The 24308-nt window shown below is 33.3% G+C and overlaps 1 protein-coding gene across 5 annotated transcripts in view; it reads left to right on the top strand.

Annotated features, from left to right (window-relative positions):
• Positions 1-24308, top strand: part of LOC128206164 (toll-like receptor 2) — a 34194-nt gene that overhangs the window by 3879 nt on the left and 6007 nt on the right. The window contains exons 1-2 of one of the 5 annotated variants that reach the window (XM_052908464.1): positions 10038-10085; positions 16799-16894. The exons of 1 other annotated variant lie outside the window; for it this stretch is intronic. The gene's annotated coding sequence lies outside the window, so the exon portion shown is untranslated. Of the gene's footprint in view, positions 1-10037; positions 10086-16410; positions 16592-16798; positions 16895-19832; positions 19892-24308 lie in introns of those variants that run through there. 3 more of the 5 variants (XM_052908463.1, XM_052908462.1, XM_052908465.1) reach the window with 3 other exon arrangements.

The following is a 24308-nucleotide window of genomic DNA, read 5'->3' as shown; positions in this document are numbered from 1 at the left end:
ATTATCGCACAATTTTCAATTACAACCACACTTCTAGCAAAGAATTTGTATCAACAGTACTTACACATAAGTCAGTGTTATGTCTAGTGTTGAAGTTATTTCGATTGATGTTTACCTCATATCGCCATCACCACTGCTATTCCCTGCGTCATCAGAATCAGTCTCCACACGCACTATACCATTCCCCCAGTCGTTCAATACTTTCAGTGCTTTGATTAAATACGGTATCTTAATCGTGAACCTTATGCTGCTGAAGGGTGCCCGGGGACACCCTTAAAGCTACGCAATGAAACTATGCGATACATGTTCATTTTATATTGGTTTTGAAACAAAGTTTACGCCAAAAATTGGATAACGCTTGGAAGAATACGACCTTACGATAATTAGTGAAACAAGGCCCTGGTTCCCTTACAGTAACCAATTCAAAGGCGCACAGTATAGTTTGATGCCATTGTTGTTGCTTTTTTTTAATTCCAATGCCGTTTTTTTTTTATCTCATTTGACTTTACTAATCAAAGCAAAAAATGCATATGAATTAGGTACAGATGAAAAGGTATTGGCGATATTTTGAAGCTTTTAAACTGTGGAATTTGTGGCCACGCAGCTATTGTTCAAAGTAGCTTAAAATTGATATATGTTTGATTTCATTATTAATATATTGTGCGTGGTTCTATGCGTTTCAGACTTTTTTTATGAGTTTAAAAGCCTACTTGGCCATATTGTTTTGCAATCTGAACCATATGGTTTGCTGACGAAGACCACCGCGTTCTCTATATAGGATAGGCTTTCCTTCCCTACAAACTTTCAACGCGGTGTGAATATTTAGATTTAATCAATCGTTGTTTTCACAGCCTTTTGGCTTCACCATAAGTTCACAAGGCATCAACATCTGATTAGAATTTATTGCAATAGTTATGCCTAATATAATGGTATATGCAGTTCATACGAGTTACATTGGAAATTAAATCGAGTATTTATGGGATTCGATATTTGAATAACGTAAAATTAAGGTTAGGGTTAGTTTTCGATACCCTCCATCATTTCATCAATGCGATAACATTTCCCATGTAACCTTCACCTATACAGTATTGGTAATTTTATAACTTAAAGATGCACTCTTACTCCCAAATAGAATGCCCACAATTAATATAATTGTTTTTATATACCAAGAAGGATAAATAAATGTAAAAAACAATGGTTCTTATGAGGGATACTGAGTTTAATTTGAAAGAAAGGTGCAGAATACACGGTATTTCAACAATATGAAATGATAGTAGATCAGAGTAAATCTTTTAGCATTCACCAATCATTTAATATTTTTGCGTTTTCAGCCAGTAAATACACAGTCATAATTTGTTATTAGTTAATAATGATTTTCAAAAGAGCATTCGTTAATAAGTAGTTTAAGGTTTATCTCTCAAAATAAATGTTTGTGATAGTTGCGTCTGTATTGAATTTGAATATGAGTGTCACTTTAAATACTGTGAGAAAATAGCAGCGTTTAACGGTGTATTGGTTTATAAAACATTATTCGTGAATCAACATTTTAACTTATTTTATTTGATATTTAATTACCGCATTCATCGACATACTCCTGTTTTCTCATGACTATAGTTCAATAAAATTGACCTATGCCATTGCGGAAGATTAACACAAGTATACCACCCCTGCTTTAAAATATTCAATATCATATGAAAAAATAGTTAATGGATAATTTGAATAGAAATGCACCTTGAACGGTGTGTAAAATTACCTTTTTCAATTTAAAATGATACATTTATCCTGTTTTCAAACTCCTATCGGTTACACTCCGTTTATTTTCGGATAGCTTAGTGGCATGTTTTAATCGTCGAATACCAACATCGGACCATTCTGTTACACGTCTGATAAAATGTGTGTGTCGGAATGTGCCGCCTGGGGTTTTCCAACGAATGGACATAATAGTTTTATTTTAAGTTTTATTTCACTTTTAATCATTATAATTGCCGTGAATTATAAATAAGAACTGATTTGTTCATATATTGCATACACATTACTTAGTTGTTGTTCGTAATGTCTTTGTTTGTGACCATTAATTATATTTATAATAGAATCCTATTATATAAAATACACTTTGTTGACAAATTTTGGAAAAGTGTGAGGTTAAATACTCATTAACTAATTTAATCTCCAGTGAAGCCTGTTTTTTAAACGTTCCAAGGCGGTAACCCCAATGTTTTGGACTGATTACTCATTAACTAGTTTAAACCCTCAGTGAGCTCCTTTTTATTGACTGCTCCACGATGGTTACCGCAATGTTTTGGCAAGCGAGAGGCTGAGTACTTATAAACTAGTTTAAACCCTCAGTGAACTCCTTTTTATTGACTGCTCCAAGATGGTTACCGCAATGTTTTGGCAAGTGAGAGGTTGAGTACTTATAAACTAGTTTAAACCCTCAGTGAACTCCTTTTTATTGACTGCTCCAAGGTGGTAACACCAATGTTGGGGCAAGTGAGAGGTTGAGTACTCATAAACTAGTTTAAACCCTCAGTGCGCTCCTTTTTATTGACTGCTCAGAAGCGGTTACACCTAAGTATGCGGTACAATACTTATAAACTAGTTAACCCCAAGTAAACGCTTGTTCTAATGACTGGTCCAGGGCGGTCGTCCTAGTATGTTCGGGCAAGGGTGAGGTTCAATACTCATAAACTACTTTAACCCCCAGTGAACGTTTGTTTTGATAAAAATAAAATTTACAAAACCGTTCTAAAGCGATTACCCCTGATAATATATTGATCTCATATATGATTAATAATTGGAATGCAATTCACTTTTATAAAAATAGATGGCTGGCAATGGGAATATGCACAATGTTGGACTGATAACGTCTATGCAAGTTATTTCGAAGTTATTTTTGCTTGTTCATAGTTGTGTTAACATGTTTGTTTTCAATGGCATTAATCAAAAGCTATTAACAAAGTTAAAACTAATAAGATATATAGATGATTACGTATGTTTGTGCATAATGTAAGACTATCCCCCCTTTGATACTTTGTTGAAAGGTTAATTATATTGCTTGTGTTAGTATTTTCTTCAAGAATTTATATTTGAAAATATTACCAAAATATCATGATCCTTACGGTCCAATCTATTTTCAGACCAGTCATGTATTCCTTTTTGTACCTGTCTTCTATGATATTCAAAACAAAAATATGTACTTTCTTACTTACCCTATATGTTTCATAGGTGCAACAAATAGAGCCTTGCATACTGTATGTTAATACGTGTACTAGAGTTCAAAACGTCAAAATACAAAAAGGACAACTTATATAGACATCGAAATATCTTTATGATTAATATATGGGGTAAATGCATTGCATTGCAACGGTAAACAAAACAAGAGTTCACTGATTCAAAAAAAAATTGGACTGACACGTGATCATTATAACTTTTCGTGTATCTTTTTTCAGTCATCTGAGAGTTCAACAGCGTGACTAAAGTTTGGAAGAGCTTAATGTGAAATAACGCCATGGGACGATCGATATATTACTCTCTCATTATTGATATATGTCTAGTTTTACAAGTATGCACAAAATGCCCACGTTCGACATTTTGAAAGTGTGAGCCATTGTCAGAAGACTCCCAATATAATGTTTACTGTAACGGAAATAAAATAGGACAAACTATGAGTCAAGAAAATCTTCCAGATAGCATAAGATCACTTATCGTTGAGAAATGTATTTTCCAGAAACTATCAATGGACACATTTCCACGAAATGTCAGAGTGCAGAGATTCCATTCCATACACAATGAAATTTGGTATATGAAAAACGATACGTTTCGTCAATTTAAATCGCTGAGTGAGGTTTTCTTTTGTGACAGCACACATAAGCACAACACACAGTTAATGGAAGCTTTTGCGGGAATTAGAAGCCGAGGAAATCTTACTCTGGTTATTGAAGGCATGCGATTCAGTCAACTGAATTTCTCAAATATCGTGTTTCAAGGCTTGGTGAAGCTAGCAACCCTTAGACTAACCAGAAATGCTATGGTCATATTTAGACCAGAGCTGGTAAATATTATTGATAACTTGGAAACATTATCTTTGGCTGATAACATTATTAGTCATTTCAGTGAAAATAGAACGCAACTGAATCAATTGTCGTGGTTGGATATGAGTAATAACAGACTTTTTCCAACTGAAATAGATTTTTGCTACAACAACGGTAGAGGTTTGTTTCCTAACCTTACAACATTAAACGTGTCAAGGAATTTCATTTCTACTATACAGGAAGAGTCTTGGAGTTGTCCGAATAAACTCGAAATTCTAGATCTGTCTGATAACAACATACAGACGATTATCATAAAAAGTATAACACACTTGGCTTCCCTAAACACCTTATTCTTAAGATGAACTGGATGAAGTCGTTTGATGTAACTGAAGGAATGTATCCACCGCATCTGGAATATCTTGATTTAAGTGATAACCAATTTATGACATTTATGCCACAGTTGTGTGACAACTCTAGTAACGAAACTATAAGCATACAGCGCTTGGACCTGAGCTATAATCACATAATCTTTTAAACAGATAATTCCACTAAATGTCTAAAAAATCTTAAAGAATTGTACCTAAGTAAGAATGCAATCGGAATATTACATAATAATATGTTTGCTCAGTTTCCAAAGCTCAAAGTGTTACATATTGATGGGCAGATTCATGGACTGGCTACTATAGACGAAAATGCATTTAAATTAAATGATCTTAAAGAGCTGAACTTGAATAGAAATTTCATATACTTTACTAACGAAAGTTCTGAAAGGATGTTTAGCGGATGTAAAGGTGTTAGGAATCTCATAATCATGTCGTGAACAAGACAGCATTTTTCTCATCGTTAGCTCATTTAAAACATCTAGAGGTTCTTGCGCTAAAACGTGTAAGACTGATCGAGTTTCCATACGAATTATTTACATCTTTTGAAAAACTTCATTATACAGTTATCGACCACAATGGATTTGAAAGTATCTATTTCCAGCCAAACATAATCTATAACAGCAGAATCACATATCTTTCTGCCGCCCATAATCAAATTTCGTTTTCAAAAAACAACACTACTTTACCAGAGCAAGTTTTGACATATTTAAAAGCAGTGAATTTTGGATGCAATATTTTTGACTGTTCGTGCGATGTAAGCTCAAGGTTTCGAAGTGAAATATCAGATAATGGATCACAAGGCTTTTTTCAACAACATATAAGACTTATTGGATGGCCACACACGTATCTTTGCCACTCGCCACCAGAAATGAAAAGAAAAGAAGTCGTGAACTTCCATCTTTCGGCCATAGACTGTGTAAATATATTTGTGTATATAACCAGTGAATGCACAGGCTTTGTTGTTTCTGTTATCGGAATCTTATCATTTTCGAATCGATGGTACATTCAGTTTTGTTGGCATAGATGTAAGAAAAGCTGCAAACGAATACGAAGGTTTGCAGATCCGGAAGGACAACAACTGATTGAAGAAACTAGAGTTCTTTACGACGCATACGTTATTTACAATGAAGATGACAGTAAGTTCGTTTTTAAAGATTTACGGATATTAGTGGAAGAGAAACTACAATTTAAACTTTTTTTATGGGACAGACAAGGCGGTGTAGGGGATTCTAAAGTTGATGCTTTTTTGGGGCTATAAACGCCTCAAAGAATGTCATTGTTGTTGTTTCGAACAATTTGATTAGGGACGCTTGGTGTGAGTTTCAAATAGACATTGCGGTGATGAGTAGAATCGAACCTAGAGGGAAAAGGAAGATATTCATTGTCATTCTCACGGATGTGGATTTAGAATCTGTGAGTAAATCTTGGTGTGTTCTTGTAGAGGACCTGAAAGCAACATTGGGAAAAACCATTGTCTGTTGAATACACCTGATACCGTTCTACCGAGGAGACCAGCAATGCAAGTCATTAAGAGACATGACACCAAACTGGAATGTTTTGAATGCACATAGCTCTTCAAACGATGAAAAAAATGAAAGCTGTGCCTGGTTCTAAAGTGATTGAAAAGAAATGGAAAGACATGTCTGGTGGTTTTCCAATTTATTTTCGCCGCCGCAATTGCATTGTTTGATCTGAAATATGTTTAACTCCAAGCTGTCTCTTGTGTATGTGCAGGGATTTGTGGTATTATATTACTCTGACATGTCTTGCAGTGAACTGTTAGATCTCCATACATATGATTTCTTTCGTTATACATTTTGTTAGATAATATTCAATTACACATCGGATGGTATACCGATGTAATAATTGTACTATAATTTGTATATAATCTTGTACAAAGTGTATATTTAAACTGAGCAAAAACCTGTTTGCTAAATGTCCATCCTATGATTTTCATATTATAAATGCTGACGCTATAGCTGTTGAAAAAATACTTACGACATTGTCATTAAATGTTTACTTTTATTTTTTTCTGTGAAATGAGAAGAGTAAAACGAACCATGAGCTCAACTCTTCTGTCTCTTTTCTTTAAAGGACTCACTAACAGAGGTTAGGGTGGAAAATCAATGTTTTAACTTTGTCTTATTGATTTTTAAGAGCAAACACCATACAGCTACTTGAAAAGTTTCATTCGCACGTATTTTGTTGTTATTTAAAGCCTGAAATAGATACGTCTATGATGGTTTATCATTGAAACAAATATTTTATTTCCATTTCACATGGAATTTATGAGTTCGATGTCACACGCTGTAAAACGTCCATTCATATAAACTCAATGGGTACTCTTAATATTTTAAACTGACACTTAAAATCGACACTTATAATTCTCGCAGATACTTGATACATTTGTTTTCTGTTATCAGCGCGAATCTTGATTGTTTTCCGGCAGCTCAATTTAAGTGTCAAGTTATAATACTTTTGATTAATCTTTGAGTGTTATATTGAAACATTTCAAGGGTTTGTTGTAATGGTTTGACTTACAAACTAACAAATATTTCACAAAACATGAAAGTACATCCTCGTGATGTCAATGAGATGTCAACGGTTTTTGTTTTATTTAAAGTTGTCATTCGCATATGACGTAAATGAGTCATGGGAGTTCTTCGTCTTAGTTAAATAGATCATCTTTATTGAATGTTATGTTAGAATATTTATTCTTTTTATTTTCTTTCCAAGATGTTTTAGTGTCATATGTTTAACACACCAATAAACGTTTGGATTTTTCTTATAATTATATTGGAGCATATAAGTAACGTATAACGAACTGTATAATAACTTTGTCGGTTGACTTGCGGTTGGTTTATTTAATGTCCCTATTCGAACTAACAGTACTATGGACGGTTGTGTTTGTCCTGAATATTGCAAAGATGAATAATTATTGTTGTTAAAAATTATTCATCATCAACATAATTCTACCTCCGTCCATGATACAAAAGTGGGCCGAAATAGCCCAGGCCAAAATTCAATTAGTTATTAACCGATGCATACAAAGTCCACAACACACTGTAAATCGTCCGACACCATTTATTGAAATATTCAGTTACACTCAGTTAATTGTTGAATATCGTTTTTCACATTTTAAATCATGTTTGCCATTTACATGTATTGCAACAAGAGTATGTATATGAACAACCCTAGACTTAACTTTGAATACTTATAATCTAGTTTAAGCTTAAAATGCTTAGTCTTGCAACCTTCCGTTGATAGGTTTCCCAAAATATATTTATAGACAGCTATTTACAGTTATGCAGGATACATGCATGTATGTTTTTAGTCTAATAGCTTGTTGTTCGCGATGTCTTCGTTAGTGTAAATTAATAAATGTTTGAAAAATGAGAGGTTGAGGACACACAAACTGTTTCAAATCCAAAGGGAACTTATGTTTAAGGCAGTAATTGTGAATCTTCCTAAAATCTGCAGATATCAATAACGATGACAGTTAATTTAAATTACAAACCTTTGTTCGTGATTTTGCATTTACACGTCATCATTGCTTTTATTCAAAAGTTGAAATAAAACTGTGTTTACATTGGACTATTTTCGCATCAGTTTTTACATTTTCCCGTTAATAGTCACTACTGTATCACGGGGAGTGTTACTTATGGTAAAACTAAGTTTTCTTTCATCAATAATTCTCAGACTGATAGAAGAAAGGTTTGCTTGACAATGTGTCTTTTTTCCCTATAAGTCGGCTATTTTCATATTCGTGATAATGACGTCAGTCATGAAAGTGCTTGTTATAATATGATAGTCCATTAGCGCCCTTAAATGCCTTCAAAATCTTACGGTCGGAAACGATAAACGTTCTTATGCTGTGATAACGCAGCATTTTTTCCTGCGTTTATGCTGTATGAATGCAAGAGAGCATTTTTTTCTTGTGTTCATGTTATGCGAACACAGGAGGGCAAGCAACCAAATGAAAAATCGTATTTAAAGATACAAGTTATATTCAGATCTACGTTTGATATGCTATGTTTAAAGAATTTATGCACCGGATAACAAAATGAGAAGCATGATGTTATGCGGTTTAAAACGTTCAAATTAAAAGACAAATTTATTTAAATACGAATCGCTCGCGTTCATACAGTAAAATTGCGATCAATCCTTTAATAACACACAAAGGATGATGACGTCATTGTCTATTTCAATGTTGTGTTTTGACTAGATAAAAACAATGTCATATAACAAATGATAAACGACGTTTCAATTTCTGTATATATGTTTTATACAACCATATAATGTTGGTAACCGTTCTTTAACAGTTAATACTCAGCTACAGAATAGTTTACACATTTTAGAGGTCCAGTGTGTGCGATGTGAACAAGATACTTGCAACAATGGTAAATCGGATGTTCAACTACGAAATATATTGTTCGCATTTATTTTAATTGTTTATTGTTGATTCGCAGTTCATTTTTACTAAACAGATAGATGACAATGTAAAAATGTGAGCCTTGTGAGAGCTTAAACTTTAGAAACTTGAATGTAAAATCTCCCTTATTCATAGCTTTTATAATTTTATTCCGGATCAATACTATAAAGTTATATAAGGAATTGCCAATAATATTTAGATGTTTAGATGTAAATTTGTAATTGTGCACAATGCAAGAATAATAAATCTATGACACATTGTTGTAAAAGTATCACCCTTTTTTATTTATTAAATTTAAAGACATTATTAAGGACATTGCATGAACAATTCAAAATTAGTTGAATTTGAGACTTCGTCATTTGGTTCTATACAAATAAATAATACTTGAATACGCGGTTTCAATTTTATCCCTACTTTTTAGATAGTTCTTTTGAATGATATAGCCATTTCTTTGATATTCTCCCGCTTAAGAGGAACCTTTTCGATTTGGTGCTACCAAAGCGTGACTAATGTTTTTAGGCTGTAGGTCGTATACCTACATACTTAAGTTTCGCAAATCGAAATCAGGTATAGTCAGATCTACTTTTTAACATTTCATTTTAAATGATTAATGCGCCGGGGTTATATAAAGAGGACGCATGGTGTAATGCGGTTTAAAATAGTTTTAATTAAAGGACCAATTTCTTAAAATAGATTCAGAAGATTTAATCGCTAATATGAATTTTAAAGCAAGTCGAAGAATCTTAAATAAATCTTGTTTTTTGTGTATGTGGAGCCGACGCAGACAATAGTATTGTGTTGCCTAAAGGACCCTGACTTAGTTTACCTACTTTAAATAGTCAACACGTCCTTAGGCAGTATCGGGTTTCATTTACGTAACTTGACACTAGCAATAAACTTGCCAGATGAAAGCAATGCTCATTTATCATAGTACATATAGGTTTATCAGTTACTGTTATAAAACTAGCTAATTGTATCAAAAAAACATCAATCTAATTTACCCATTTGAGGTAGTGACAGGAATTTATCGGTAACAGTTTAAAAAAGTAAAATCACGCTTGTCGCGCATACAGCCTGTCAGCGCTTTCATTATATTTTATTAGCTTATCTATGATCTGTTTGCCTTTTCATGCTCCCATTTCATATGTCATTGACCTATATAACATTGCGGAAGTTTTATTGTTATTTGCCACACTTATATGAGTATCACGGATAACTGAATAAATTGCGCGTTTAAGGGTATGTAAACATACATCTTTATTTTAATAAGAGCAATTGATCGTATTTACAAACTGATATAATTGTACTTAATATGCATAAGGTTTTCTTATTTATGTTGATTTTTGTATAACCACAGTCGACAATCAATATAAAGATATAGTTATCTTTAGTGTTTTGCTAAATAAACACTTAACTCAAACAATCTGACAAGCGAGGGATACGAATGGTTTGATCACCGTTTAATAACGATTCGTTGATTTTTATATTAAATAGTTTACAATTAAATCTCATGACCCGAAAGAAAAAACTTGGTCGTAGTTATTTTGTTAAATTTAAATTGCTTATTTTATTGTTAAAACATATACCTAAAACTTTGAATTAGTATTATTGTTTGTTCATGTTCTTTTGCAATCAACTGAAACAATTTGTACCGTGAGACGGTTGGCACGTATATATAATCTGTTTTCGTATTAGCGCATTTACCAATTGATCAGTTCATGTTGGATACCCACGTGGGAATCATTCCGTTACCATTCGTTCCTTGTCGGATACATTTTTCTTCAACTCCGTTCAGTGTCGGAAATCCACGTGAGAAACATTCTGTTAAACTCCGTTTATTTTCCGATACCCACGTGGGACCCATTCCGTTACACTCCGTTTATTTTGGAATGGCCACGTGCGACCTATTTCGTTGAACTCTCTTCTTTGTCGGATAACCACATGGGACCCATTCTGTTACAATTGGTTTGTAGTATTAACCACGTGGGACCCATTCTGTTACAATTGGTTTGAAGTATTATAACCACGTGGGACCCATTCTGTTACAATTGGTTTGTAGTAGTACAACCACGTGGGACCCATTCTGTTACAATTGGTTTGTAGTAGTATAACCACGTGGGACCCATTCTGTTACGATTGGTTTTTAGTAGTATAACCATGTGGGACCCATTCTGTTACAATTGGTTTGTAGTAGTATAACCACGTGGGACCCATTCTGTTACAATTGGTTTGTAGTAGTATAACCACGTGCGACCCATTCTGTTACAATTGGTTTGAAGTAGTATAACCACGTGCGACCCACTCTGTTACAATTGGTTTGTAGTAGTATAACCACGTGGAACCCATTCTGTTACAATTGGTTTGTAGTAGTATAACCACGTGGGATCCATTCTGTTACAATTGATTTGTAGTAGTATAACCACGTGGGTCCCATTCTGTTACAATTGGTTTGTAGTAGTATAACCACGTGGGACCCACTCTGTTACAATTGGTTTGTAGTAGTATAACCACGTGGAACCCATTCTGTTACAATTGGTTTGTAGTAGTATAACCACGTGGGATCCATTCTGTTACAATTGATTTGTAGTAGTATAACCACGTGGGACCCATTCTGTTACAATTCATTTGTAGCAGTATAACCACGTGGGACCCATTCTGTTACAATTCATTTGTAGCAGTATAACCACGTGGGACCCATTCTGTTACAATTGGTTTGTAGTAGTATAACCACGTGGGATCCATTCTGTTACAATTGATTTGTAGTAGTATAACCACGTGGGACCCATTCTGTTACAATTGATTTGTAGTAGTATAACCACGTGGGACTGTTACAATTGATTTGTAGTAGTATAACCACGTGGGTCCCATTCTGTTACAATTGGTTTGTAGTAGTATAACCACGTGGGACCCACTCTGTTACAATTGGTTTGTAGTAGTATAACCACGTGGAACCCATTCTGTTACAATTGGTTTGTATTAGTATAACCACGTGGGACCCACTCTGTTACAATTGGTTTGTAGTAGTATAACCACGTGGGACCCATTCTGTTACAATTGATTTGTAGTAGTATAACCACGTGGGACCCATTCTGTTACAATTGGTTTGTAGTAGTATAACCACGTGGGACCCACTCTGTTACAATTGGTTTGTAGTAGTATAACCACGTGGAACCCATTCTGTTACAATTGGTTTGTAGTAGTATAACCACGTGGGATCCATTCTGTTACAATTGATTTGTAGTAGTATAACCACGTGGGACCCATTCTGTTACAATTGGTTTGTAGTAGTATAACCACGTGGGACCCATTCTGTTACAATTCATTTGTAGTAGTATAACCACGTGGGATCCATTCTGTTACAATTGATTTGTAGTAGCATAACCACGTGGGACCCATTCTGTTACAATTGATTTGTAGCAGTATAACCATGTGGGACCCATTCTGTTATAATTGATTTGTAGCAGTATAACCACGTGGGACCCATTCTGTTACAATTGATTTGTAGCAGTATAACCACGTGGGACCCATTCTGTTACAATTCATTTGTAGTAGTATAACCACGTGGGATCCATTCTGTTACAATTGATTTGTAGTAGTATAACCACGTGGGACCCATTCTGTTACAATTGGTTTGTAGTAGTATAACCACGTGGGACCCATTCTGTTACAATTGGTTTGTAGTAGTATAACCACGTGGGATCCATTCTGTTACAATTGATTTGTAGTAGTATAACCACGTGGGACCCATTCTGTTACAATTGATTTGTAGCAGTATAACCATGTGGGACCCATTCTGTTATAATTGATTTGTAGTAGTATAACCACGTGGGACCCATTATGTTACAATTGGTTTGTAGTAGTATAACCACGTGGGACCCATTCTGTTACAATTGGTTTGTAGTAGTATAACCACGTGTGACCAATTCTGTTACAATTGGTTTGTAGTATTAACCACGTGTGACCCATTCTGTTACAATTGGTTTGTAGTATTAATTACGTGGGACCCATTCTGTTACAATTGGTTTTTAGTATTTACTACGTTCGACCCATTCTGTTAAAATTGGTTTGTAGTATTAACCACGTGGGACCCATTCTGCTACAATTGGTTTGTAGTAGTATATCCACGTGGGACCCATTATGTTACAATTGGTTTGTAGTAGTATAACCACTTGGGACCCATTATGTTACAATTGATTTGTAGTAGTATAACCACGTGGGACCCATTCTGTTATAATTGGTTTGTAGTAGTATGACCACGTGGGACCCATTCTGTCACAATTGGTTTGTAATATTAGTATAACCACGTGGGTCCCATTCTGTTACAATTGGTTTGTAGTAGTATAACCACGTGGGACACATTCTGATACAATTGGTTTGTAGTATTAACCACTTGGGACCCATTATGTTACAATTGGTTTGTAGAAGTATAACCACGTGGGACCCATTCTGTTACAATTGGTTTCTAGTAGTATAACCACGTGGGACCCATTCTGATACAATTGGTTTGTAGTAGTATAACCACGTGGGAACCATTCTGATACAATTGGTTTGTAGTTGTATAACCACGTGGAACCCATTATGTTACAATTGGTTTGTAGTATTAACCACGTGGGACCCATTCTGTTACAATTGGTTTGTAGTAGTATAACCACGTGTGACCCATTCTGTTACAATTGGTTTGTAGCAGTATAACCACGTGGGGCCCATTCTGTTACAATTGGTTTGTAGTATTAACCACGTGGGATCCATTCTGTTACAATTGGTTTGTTGTTGTATAACCAGTTGGGACCCAATCTGTTACAATTGGTTTGTAGTAGTATAACCACGTGTGACCCATTCTGTTACAATTGGTTTGTAGTATTAACCACTTGGGACCCATTCTGTTACAATTGGTTTGTAGTAGTATAGCCACGTGGGATCCATTCTGTTACAATTGGTTTGTAGTGGTATAACCACGTGGGACCCATTCTGTTACAATTGGTTTGTTGTTGTATAACCAGTTGGGATCCATTCTGTTACAATTGATTTGTAGTAGTATAGCCACGTGGGATCCATTCTGTTACAATTTGTTTGTAGTAGTATAGCCACGTGGGATCCATTCTGTTACAATTGGTTTGTAGTAGTATAGCCACGTGGGATCCATTCTGTTACAATTTGTTTGTAGTAGTATAGCCACGTGAGACCCAGTTTTTTTAAATTGGTTTGATGATTTTAATTTAATTAAGTTTCTGTAATATATGATCAAAAGTGTCTTGAGTTTTTCCGGGAGCCAAAGGTTAGCTTCGAGTGGTTCTAGTACTTTCCAATCGTCTTTGAATGAATTGAAATACTTTTAAGATACAACTTCATGTTTTGAATGAGTCGTCAACGTTTTTTAATGTATAGTAGTCTTTCTCATGTGACTGTGAATGGGTCGTGGTTTTGTTTTTCTGAATAAAATATTTAATTTTATTTGTTGTTGATGTTAGAATATGTCTTTGTATTATGTCGAAGCTGTTATGTCAGATGTTGAACACACCCATAACATTTTTGATTATTCTTATACATGGGAGAAATATATGATACTAAATTATATATGATACGGTCCGTTCAATAAGCAATTTGTATTGGAACGCAATTTCTTCGCTCAGTTTGCCAAAGATTTTCCTCATTTGTCCATTTGCGTCTTAGGTTTTAGTTGAGCACAAGAAAATACTAAATACAACGCCATGCCTTAATTTCACGAAATTACTCGAGTCATTTTTAAATCTCAATCACTACTGATTTGTTGACATAACAGCACGGCATGGATCAAAACTATGTACGTTTACCCATTTTTAAAACGCATTCTCTTACGTAATGTGTTGATAACAAATCAATGTTTTATATTTTAAAGAAAATATTGTTTAAGCAAAAATGTGCGTGTGCAAAATATTATTACTATTAATAGGCATTAAGTAAAAATCTTGCTAGAGAAAGACTTTCTTTAAAATATTGACATATTTTCCAAAAAAAATCTATGAGAGAATGCGCTTTAAGAACATATAAAATTTGAATCATGTTATGTGGTTACGTGGTAAAAGGAGTTGAAATTTAGATTAAGATTTGACTTACGTGTTTTTATGAAATTTGAGCGATAATTATTACATGTTATGTATAGGTTAGGATTTATTAAGTAATTTCTTCGCTGAGCTGCGCTTCCTAAATTTACTCATTCACAAAGAAATTTCTTAATGAACTCTAACCAACTAGCCGTGTGCATGTCAAAGAAACAGATCAATCACTGCAAGATAATGGGACGTCGTTTATATCAGCGTTGACACTGTAATTGTGCCTTTGCATATGCAAACAGTTGGCGTAACTATTTGCGCATGCGCAGTATATATAACAATTTATTTTATCATGATAAGTCATCTTTAGCAATTAGTAACGAATCTTCAGAAATAAGAAACTTAACATCTTAGAAATTTAGCGCCCCTGATTGAATTACAATTTGAGGATAACACTAAAATAAAAAAGTCCATAGGCATTATTTTCTAATCCTGTTACGTTTGTCTTCCATTAGAGGTTTTGATCTTGAGAATGTCTTCAACAATAACGAATGGGAAACATCCTTTATTTCGTCCGTCGTTGATCTGTTTTATTTAATCTACACAGCAATGTAAACAGTCACTTCTTTTCACTGTAGTTTTAAAAGCACTTGTTAATGCATCGTTCATGTTTCAAGTCGGTGACCATCAAAAGATGACAAAACTTAGTAAAGAAGGATGGTACACATCAATTTAACATAAGGCATATTTGTGATATGATTTGAAAATTTTAAACCAATCATGAATGAATCTTTGATAATTGTTTCAACGTGCTTCTTGAAACTCTACAATAGTTTTCATAGTAACAACTGTTTCTATCATTACTCATGTAATCGATTTAAAAGGCAGCAAAAATATATAAAGCCATGTATGGTTTATACACAGCATTATATACTTGATTTCGGTTGTTATTAGGTTTAACAAATATACGAGCTAATTCCGAGAAAGGAGCTCATTCCGAATGTATACATGTAGTCAAAATACCGTAAATGGGCAACGTACAATCATGCATGTATGTAAATGTCCCCTTGCCCAGACCTGTATCAGTTCATGGTGGATAAATGCAGATATTGTCGTGGTACAAGGCTGACTATAGGGGACCAATCAGACCTTAACATTTGATGGGAGTACATCTCCATGTGACCGCTCCAGGACGAGGCGTCATTTCCTGGAAGACAAATAAACTGAGTTTGTTTCTTTAAACAGCGAAAAGAAAAAAACACAACAACATTGAAGTAAGAAGACCGGTATCAAAAGAATCTTCACTATGAAAAAGTTTAAACAGATGAATACACCCACCAACGTATTTTGAAAACAAAGCGGTCGGTAGTGCTTGTAAATTATGACTATTTCAATTTCCAATGTGTAGAATTTCAGCTCAATTTACACATAGTTTGTTGATACTTTAATACGTAATTGTCAATCACATGGCGTCAAAAGAAGATATCCGAAAATGCATATGCATGCTATAAATACACCGAATACTTCTCATTCAACGAAGCTGCATCGAGCATATCTCTGTTAAGATATAACCTATGAGAAGTATTTACACTCGCCGAATAAACCTCACAGGATAGTGAGTTACATTTATTACACTTATTACAAATTGTCTAGGGATATGATTTGGGATTGGTTTAAGTTGCTAGATTCATTGCTGACAAACAAATATATGTAAAGGTTTGTTGTTTATTTTGTATTTTACAAACAAGAGGACAGCTTTACACTATTAACTTTTATTCGAATATCTTAAAGTCAAGAAGACGCTACAAAGATAAACATGTTTGAAGAATGTATCATGTATGTTTAAAAACTGTTTTCAAGATATGGTATTGTACAAACAGTAACGTATGTATTCTAACTTATAAAATTCATTTATTTTTACAGCCTTAATGAAAGCCTGTGGCGAAACGGGTAACGCCCTGTCATCGTTTAAACCTGATAGATAAACACGATCGTTTCCGCAAATTTCCCTACGCTACGGTAAGGATAAACCTTACACTCTCTAAAATATATATATACTTATAACATGTATAATGTAGTAATTGCTGAGAGCATAAGGTTAAACTTATCTTAAGCTCTGTTAAGGATAATTACAATGTTGAAATTGCCATAAGTGTATCTTTAAGGGACTTTTTCACATATGTTATATTTTACAAACTGCTTTTAACTTAATTGTTAAAAAAGGGTTGTGTTTCTTTTACTTTTATTAATAAACAGAAACTGAAAGATTCATATTTCGACTGAATGCCCTTATATGATACCATTTTAATACCGTTAACAACGTATTTCAGAAAAAAAGAGCATTGTCCGTGACATTGTAAATGGTTATAAGGCGATTTCCCGACCTTCCCTATTTTTGGCATCGACCCTAGACCCTTATTATTTTGAGAAATAGTTTTTATCATTTGTTTAATTTTGTTGTCTTTAAAGGTTAAAACTAAGGGATTTTAGCTTTAAACAATACCAGAGATGCTAACACTGATTGTTAAGGTGTTCTTAAGAAATATTATGCATGGGTTTCGGTAATAAAAACAATCTAAAGAAACAATTTTCCTCATAGAAATAAAAAATCGACCTACCTAGCCTTTTTGCACCAAAATAAATCAGAAACAAACATCTTATATATTACGCCTAACCAAGAGAGCTTCTATTTAAAACTTTTGCTGGGGTTTTATCTTTAAAAGCAGCATTTTGTTCCTTTTCCAAACGAAGTGATTTTATCGTTATCTGACCCTATAAAACGTGGACGAGAATCCGTCACCGTGGTGTTTGTTTTTGTGTATTTGATGATAACAGGTCTGTCTCTTTAGTTCACGGCCGTCTGGGCCCATGACTTGTGGCTCTAAACAGGGTTTAGTTTTGAATTTGAGACTACTGGCCTAGTCCTTGTATTTTCATTGTACATTTTAAGCAAACATAGCTGCACACGCTTAATTCACATAACAGTGATGATTCAAACTTGTGTCCAAGGCCTATTAAGTACAAATCAGTTAAGCTTATGTAAATTAATACTATGTACTTTCCATACATTAAGCAGCTATTTACAGTCTGTTTTGAAACTAGATGAGCCGTATTTATTTCCCATTGATACCATGAATGCATGACATCCGATGTCTTTAAACATAATTCAACAATGAGAATCAGTATTGATCTTCTGGATGAAACCATGATTGTGGCTTAGTTCTGCCGTAAACCAGATCTTACCGAAAGACGTTTTGAATTATTGATAGCAGGCTAATTATCGCGAAAATTAAGTGGTTAATACGAAACTATTCTCGAACGTTAACAGGTTATCTTTCGGCAGGTATATATGCCAACAGAGAAACATTATTGCCAAAATATTTTAAATCAGTAAGTGATAAAGAAAACGATAAACTCATCAACGTAAATACATACACTCGATTATAATTTAAAACAAAATCACAGTACATACTCTCAAATTGCATTGGACTGTATTTATTACGAAATACTATGACAAAGCTTTTACATGGGTTAAAATACAGATATTCCCCTTCGAAGAAGAAGGGTTTTTTATATAAAGTTACAATTAAGGCTACGCCAGTGTAATATTTTTGTTATACGGATTCGTTGTCTGACCGTATTAAATGTGTCAAGTCCTCCTAACCGAGGCCTTAAAGCAAGCAAGCTGCACACACTTAAAACATATATAATTAATGTTTCAAAATTGTATTTAAAGTTTATTCAGTAGTTTAAAGCTGCTTACTACATATACTATCAATGTACTTCACCGTTCATTTAGCAGCTACTCACAGTCTGAGTCGAAACTTAAAACAATCTTTGTTTGCCTTTTTACCATGCATTCGTTTTTAAAATAAATTCAATGAGGACAATCATGACTAATCTTTAAAGGGACGCGATCATTTTTGGACCAAAAATATTTTTTTCCGGTTATGCACCTGAAAATACGTATTGTATCATTGGTCTACTCTATGATATCGAAAATGCTAAGAGAAATAAAATCAAATATAGTAAAAAAGGTATTTTGGTTTTATTACGGTGCGAATCCACGCCGGTAAAGTCAAGAAAAAAGTAGAAAACAGACGCCTTCACAACTAGGCCACAGCGACTTATACAAAAGTGATTAATGTATTTAAACTTTTACCAATACATTAATAACATCATTCATAAAATAATGTCAATAACTAAGTGACGCAACAACAAAGCCGTAATTAAGTGACCATAAGCGTAAATAACACTTATGAAACTGTGGTCTTTAAAGACGATATTTAAGCAAATTGCAACAATTGATTAGGGGTTTTAGTTTTAATTTGTTATCTTAGTATGAACAGTCCTTATGATTTCCAAGACTTTTAGGACATTCAAAAATAAGTTAAAAAATGAGCGATTCACTTTAAAGCTGCACTCTCACAGATTCACCATTTTTACAACTTTTTTTTTATTTTTGTCTTGGAAAGAGCAAATTTTTGCGTAAATATCTGCAAACCAATTATATAAGATTGCTGACAAAAACTCAGATCGTAGATTTTCATATTTCCGTTCGACAATTAATGTTTTATGGCCTAAACCGGTTTAAGAAAAATGCATAAAAGATCAATTTTTGAACTGAAATATAAAAATCTGCCTTTTTTGTCAGCAGTCTTATATAACTGGCTTCCATGGATTTTCGCAAAACATGGCTCGTTCCAAGACAAAAATAAAAAAGTTGTCAAAACGTTCAATCTGTGAGAGTGCAGCTTTAAGTTGCAACCTTAATATAATATTTTAAAATAAAACAACGTATATTAAAAATATGGCTTTAATTTAAATTGTACCTTGTGTTTTATCCTTGTTTGTTTGTAAATATTTTGTTCACATTTTCATACGAATTAATTGTCCTGTAAAACGTAAGCGAGTCCCTTTAATATTCCATGTGCGTTATCAACCTTGCTTTTGAACATCAAATATGATATGATCATACCTGACACGGATACGATGGAGCTAAATAGGTGTTTAAGGGTAAGTATTTTATTGTATATATCTTTTGATAAGAGTCATTAAGCGTATGTTCAAATCGATATGATTTATTGAACATGCATTCTTGTCTAAATGAGTAAGAGGTGAAATTTATATTAACAGACAAAATACATACAATCAGAAGTCGATGTTAAAATCTAAGATTTTCTGTTCAATGGTTTTGTTAAACAACTGAAGAATTCGAACTGTCTGATAAGAGAGGGTTACGATTCAGTTTGATTACCGTTGAAGAATGATATGTGTTATCTTTAATATCTTTTTATTGAAATCTAATAGCTAGAAAGTTATAACTTATACTTATGTATTAAATTCAACATACACTTATTTCTTCGTTACAGCACATCCCATGCGTAAAAACCTAAGTAATTTACATCTGTATCAATTTCGACCAAAAGTTGCGACCGTGAAACCTTTGGATATGTTGTATTAAAGCTACACTCTCACAGATTGACCATTGACAACTTTGTTTGGCCTGAAATGATCAAATTTTGGCGTAAACATCTTGAAACTAGTAATACAAAAGTTGTGACATAATATCAGATCGAAGTTTTTTATCATTGACGTTGGAAAAAAATATGGCTAAAAGCGTTACTAAAGGTTTAAAAAAAATTGGGTTGGTCGGCATAAAACATCCATTTTCGAACGTAACTATGAAAAACTGCGATCTGGTATTTTCGCAACAGTCTTATATCACTTGTTTCCAGGCCATTACGCCAAAACTTGCTCAGTTTAAAACATAAAATATAAAAAGTTGTCAAAACGGTCCATATGTAAGAGTGCAGCTTATATGTGTTACCACTTGGCAAATAAACGTATATTCGGCGTAGAGTACTAAGTATATAAAATTATATGGGAATGCTTCATATAATTATATGCATTAATTTATGTGAATTGGTTTAAAAGTGCAAACAAGTTCGAAGAGATGAAAGTGATTATTTCAATTTGTATCAATTTTGATACAATTTCAAATTTATTTTTTAACGGAAAGTCCAAAACTATGAACGTAATAAATACACTTTTCAAACAAAATAGTACATAGAACGAGATTGACAAAATAGGGTCAAACACGAATATGTTGATCAAAAAGCGATGTCAACGATGTGTACATAATGTATGTATATGTAAATACAAGGCACATCAATAAACACTAGAATACTTGATACCATTTAAAATATATTTATTTTATTTACAGATGTATGTAAACGATAACAGGTTTGCTATGATATCATACTTAAGTACTGTCCATTTCACCGAAGTTTTTTCTTTCTTTAGACTCGATTACTAGTCATATTTTTTTATTTTATTTACGGATTTACATAAAAGATAAAAGGTTTGTTATCTAACATACTTAACAGCTGTGCAGTATCTCACCAAGGTTATTGATTAAACTCGATAACCAGTCAAAATCAATCGGATTTACATAAAAGATAACATGTTTGCTATCTTATATTCTTAAGTACTGTGTATTTCAAGAACGTTATTGATTAAACTCGATAACCAGTCAAATTCAATCGGATTTACATAAAAGATAACATGTTTGCTATCTAATATTCTTAAGTACCGTGTATTTAAACAGCGTTATTGATTAAACTCGATAACCAGTCAAATTCAATCGGATTTACATAAAAGATAACATGTTTGCTATCTAATATTCTTAAGTACCGTGTATTTCAACAGCGTTATTGATTAAACTCGATAACCAGTCAAATTCAATCGGATTTACATAAAAGATAACATGTTTGCTATCTAATATTCTTAAGTACCGTGTATTTCAACAGCGTTATTGATTAAACTCGATAACCAGTCAAATTCAATCGGATTTACATAAAAGATAATATGTTTGCTATCTAATATTCTTAAGTACCGTGTATTTCAACAGCGTTATTGATTAAACTCGATAACCAGTCAAATTCAATCGGATTTACATAAAAGATAACATGTTTGTTATCTAATATTCTGAAGTACTGTGTATTTCAACAACGTTATTGATTAAACTCGATAACCAGTCAAATTCAATCTGATTTACATAAAAGATAACATGTTTGTTATCTAATATTCTTAAGTACCGTGTATTTCAACAGCGTTATTGATTAAACTCGATAACCAGTCAAATTCAATCGGATTTACATAAAAGATAACATGTTTGTTATCTAATATTCTTAAGTACTGTGTATTTCAACAGCGTTATTGATTAAACTCGATAACCAGTCAAATTCAATCGGATTTACATAAAAGATAAACATGTTTGTTATCTAATATTCTTATGTACCGTGTATTTCAACAGCGTTATTGATTAAACTCGATAACCAGTCAAATTCAATTGGATTTACATAAAAGATAAACATGTTTGCTATCTAATATTCTTAAGTACTGTGCATTTCAACAGCGTTATTGATTAAACTCGATAACCAGTCAAATTCAATTGGATTTACATAAAAGATAACATGTTTGCTATCTAATATTCTTAAGTACCGTGTATTTCAACAAGGCTGTTGATTAGACTCGATAACCAGTTATAATCTATCAATATTCTTTACGGATTAATGTAAAAGATAAAAGGTTTGCCATGGTGTGATTTTTCTGTACAACGACCTTTGCATCTATTATTTTTTTCTTCTGACTTTCGATAAAATAAACTCACTTGATATGTTATTTTTGTATTCAAGCTTCTATTTTTTAACTCTCTAATTCGTAATCATTCACTCTTCTTCATGAGTTACAACTTACTTTGACATTTTGCTCTGACAGAGAACTATTCGCTGCGTATAATGTTAGAGCTGTAACTGCAACCATATACTGCAATTTTCTATCTGTATGAAGATCCAAACACTACATACAAAGCATTAGAGTTGTATTCCACCAGAGAGCAAATGTTTTGTCTGACGATTTAACTCTACTTGAGTAATATCTAACTTATTATTTGGCCTAATCTTTTTTTTTGTTTAAGCTATCTTACTATCCTAATTCCATATTAGCATTGCTTAAGCTTCATCCCCAGGCCCAAATTTCTCGAAACTTCTTAAGATAACTATACTTAAGTAGCTTAATTTGTTCTACAAATTTCTAACTTTATCCTGATTTTGACTTAGTTTTTAGTGATTATCAGACAGATACCTTCAATAAACAGTCAAATAAATCCAATTTTTTTTAGAAATTATACAAGATAAAAATAGTTAATTTAGCTAAATCATGTTTTAAAACCCTTCAGAGCCCAGGTTCTGTGTAAGAGTATAACCCAACATGAATAAAGCATTTTACTTTGATAAACAACTTCATTAGTCACTAATTCTATGCTGTCCATTCGGTCCATGCCACTTCTATGGTATGGCTTACAACTACTCACGATATACAACATTGCTTTCTGCATGAGAGTGTATGGAAACATTTCTAATGTGTAACTTCAAAATGAAATCGATATAATTTGGCTTGACATCTTTAAAATCACGGTTGATGTGCACACACACAGACAGTTCGCCGTCTTTATATGCATTGTGTGGGTTTTAACAAATTTGCACGGTCGGATGAGGCATGTTAATTCGTTAATTTTTCTATCACTATAGCTTATTTATGTAACGTATGAATTATTATAAACAAAAGTCGATATGATTAAATTATTTAACTATTGCTATATTTTATCCAGCTCTGATTTATATGATTGAAACATCGTATAAATTCAATAACTCGAACCTTAGATCATTAACTCTTTAAGTCCTGAAAATAAATTAACCTTATTAAATCAAAATTGTACAGGGTTCTTCAAGCTGTAAATATATTTTTCAAATTTCAAACAAATGTGCGTAATTGTGTGAAGAGCAGTTCAATTATCTGCATAGTATGGGAACTCTTTGTTACCAAAAAATTAACGCGCTTCTTGTGAAACAGTGTGTCAAATAGCCTTTAAATGTGCTGAACACACGAAACACGAGCCTGTTAATATCAAATTAGTATAATGTAACCGTATGAAAACTGTCTTTATATATATAGTACAAATATCAACCCAGCTTATGAAATCGACTATCAACAGAGTATATAAATAGTTGGATACCCTCATACTATAAATAGAAAATGCTTTCTAACGGAATAACATTCAAATTCATTGTTTGTCGCATTGCTCTTAAATTTAGTACACTTATTCAGAAAACACATTCCAGAGAGAGTTATCCGGGTGAACTTTACCTTAGATATAACGCAATATTTCGAACCTGTACTAACATTACCATTAATATTCATGGAGACGCCATATTAAACATTGGCCATTTGCTTTTGATGATGACAAAACACATTTGCTTACGGTTGTGTGTACACGTGCTCTTTTGTTTAAAGACAATAGCCAGATAGTACTCTTTGGGTTTCAATTTTTGAGTTTGAATGTTATGCGTTAACCTGCATTTTAATATCG

This window comes from Mya arenaria, chromosome 10 (assembly GCF_026914265.1).
Source record: "Mya arenaria isolate MELC-2E11 chromosome 10, ASM2691426v1".
Lineage (NCBI taxonomy): Eukaryota > Metazoa > Mollusca > Bivalvia > Myida > Myidae > Mya > Mya arenaria.
Note: the sequence above shows the minus strand (reverse complement) of the source record. Positions and strands in the feature narration are given on the sequence as shown.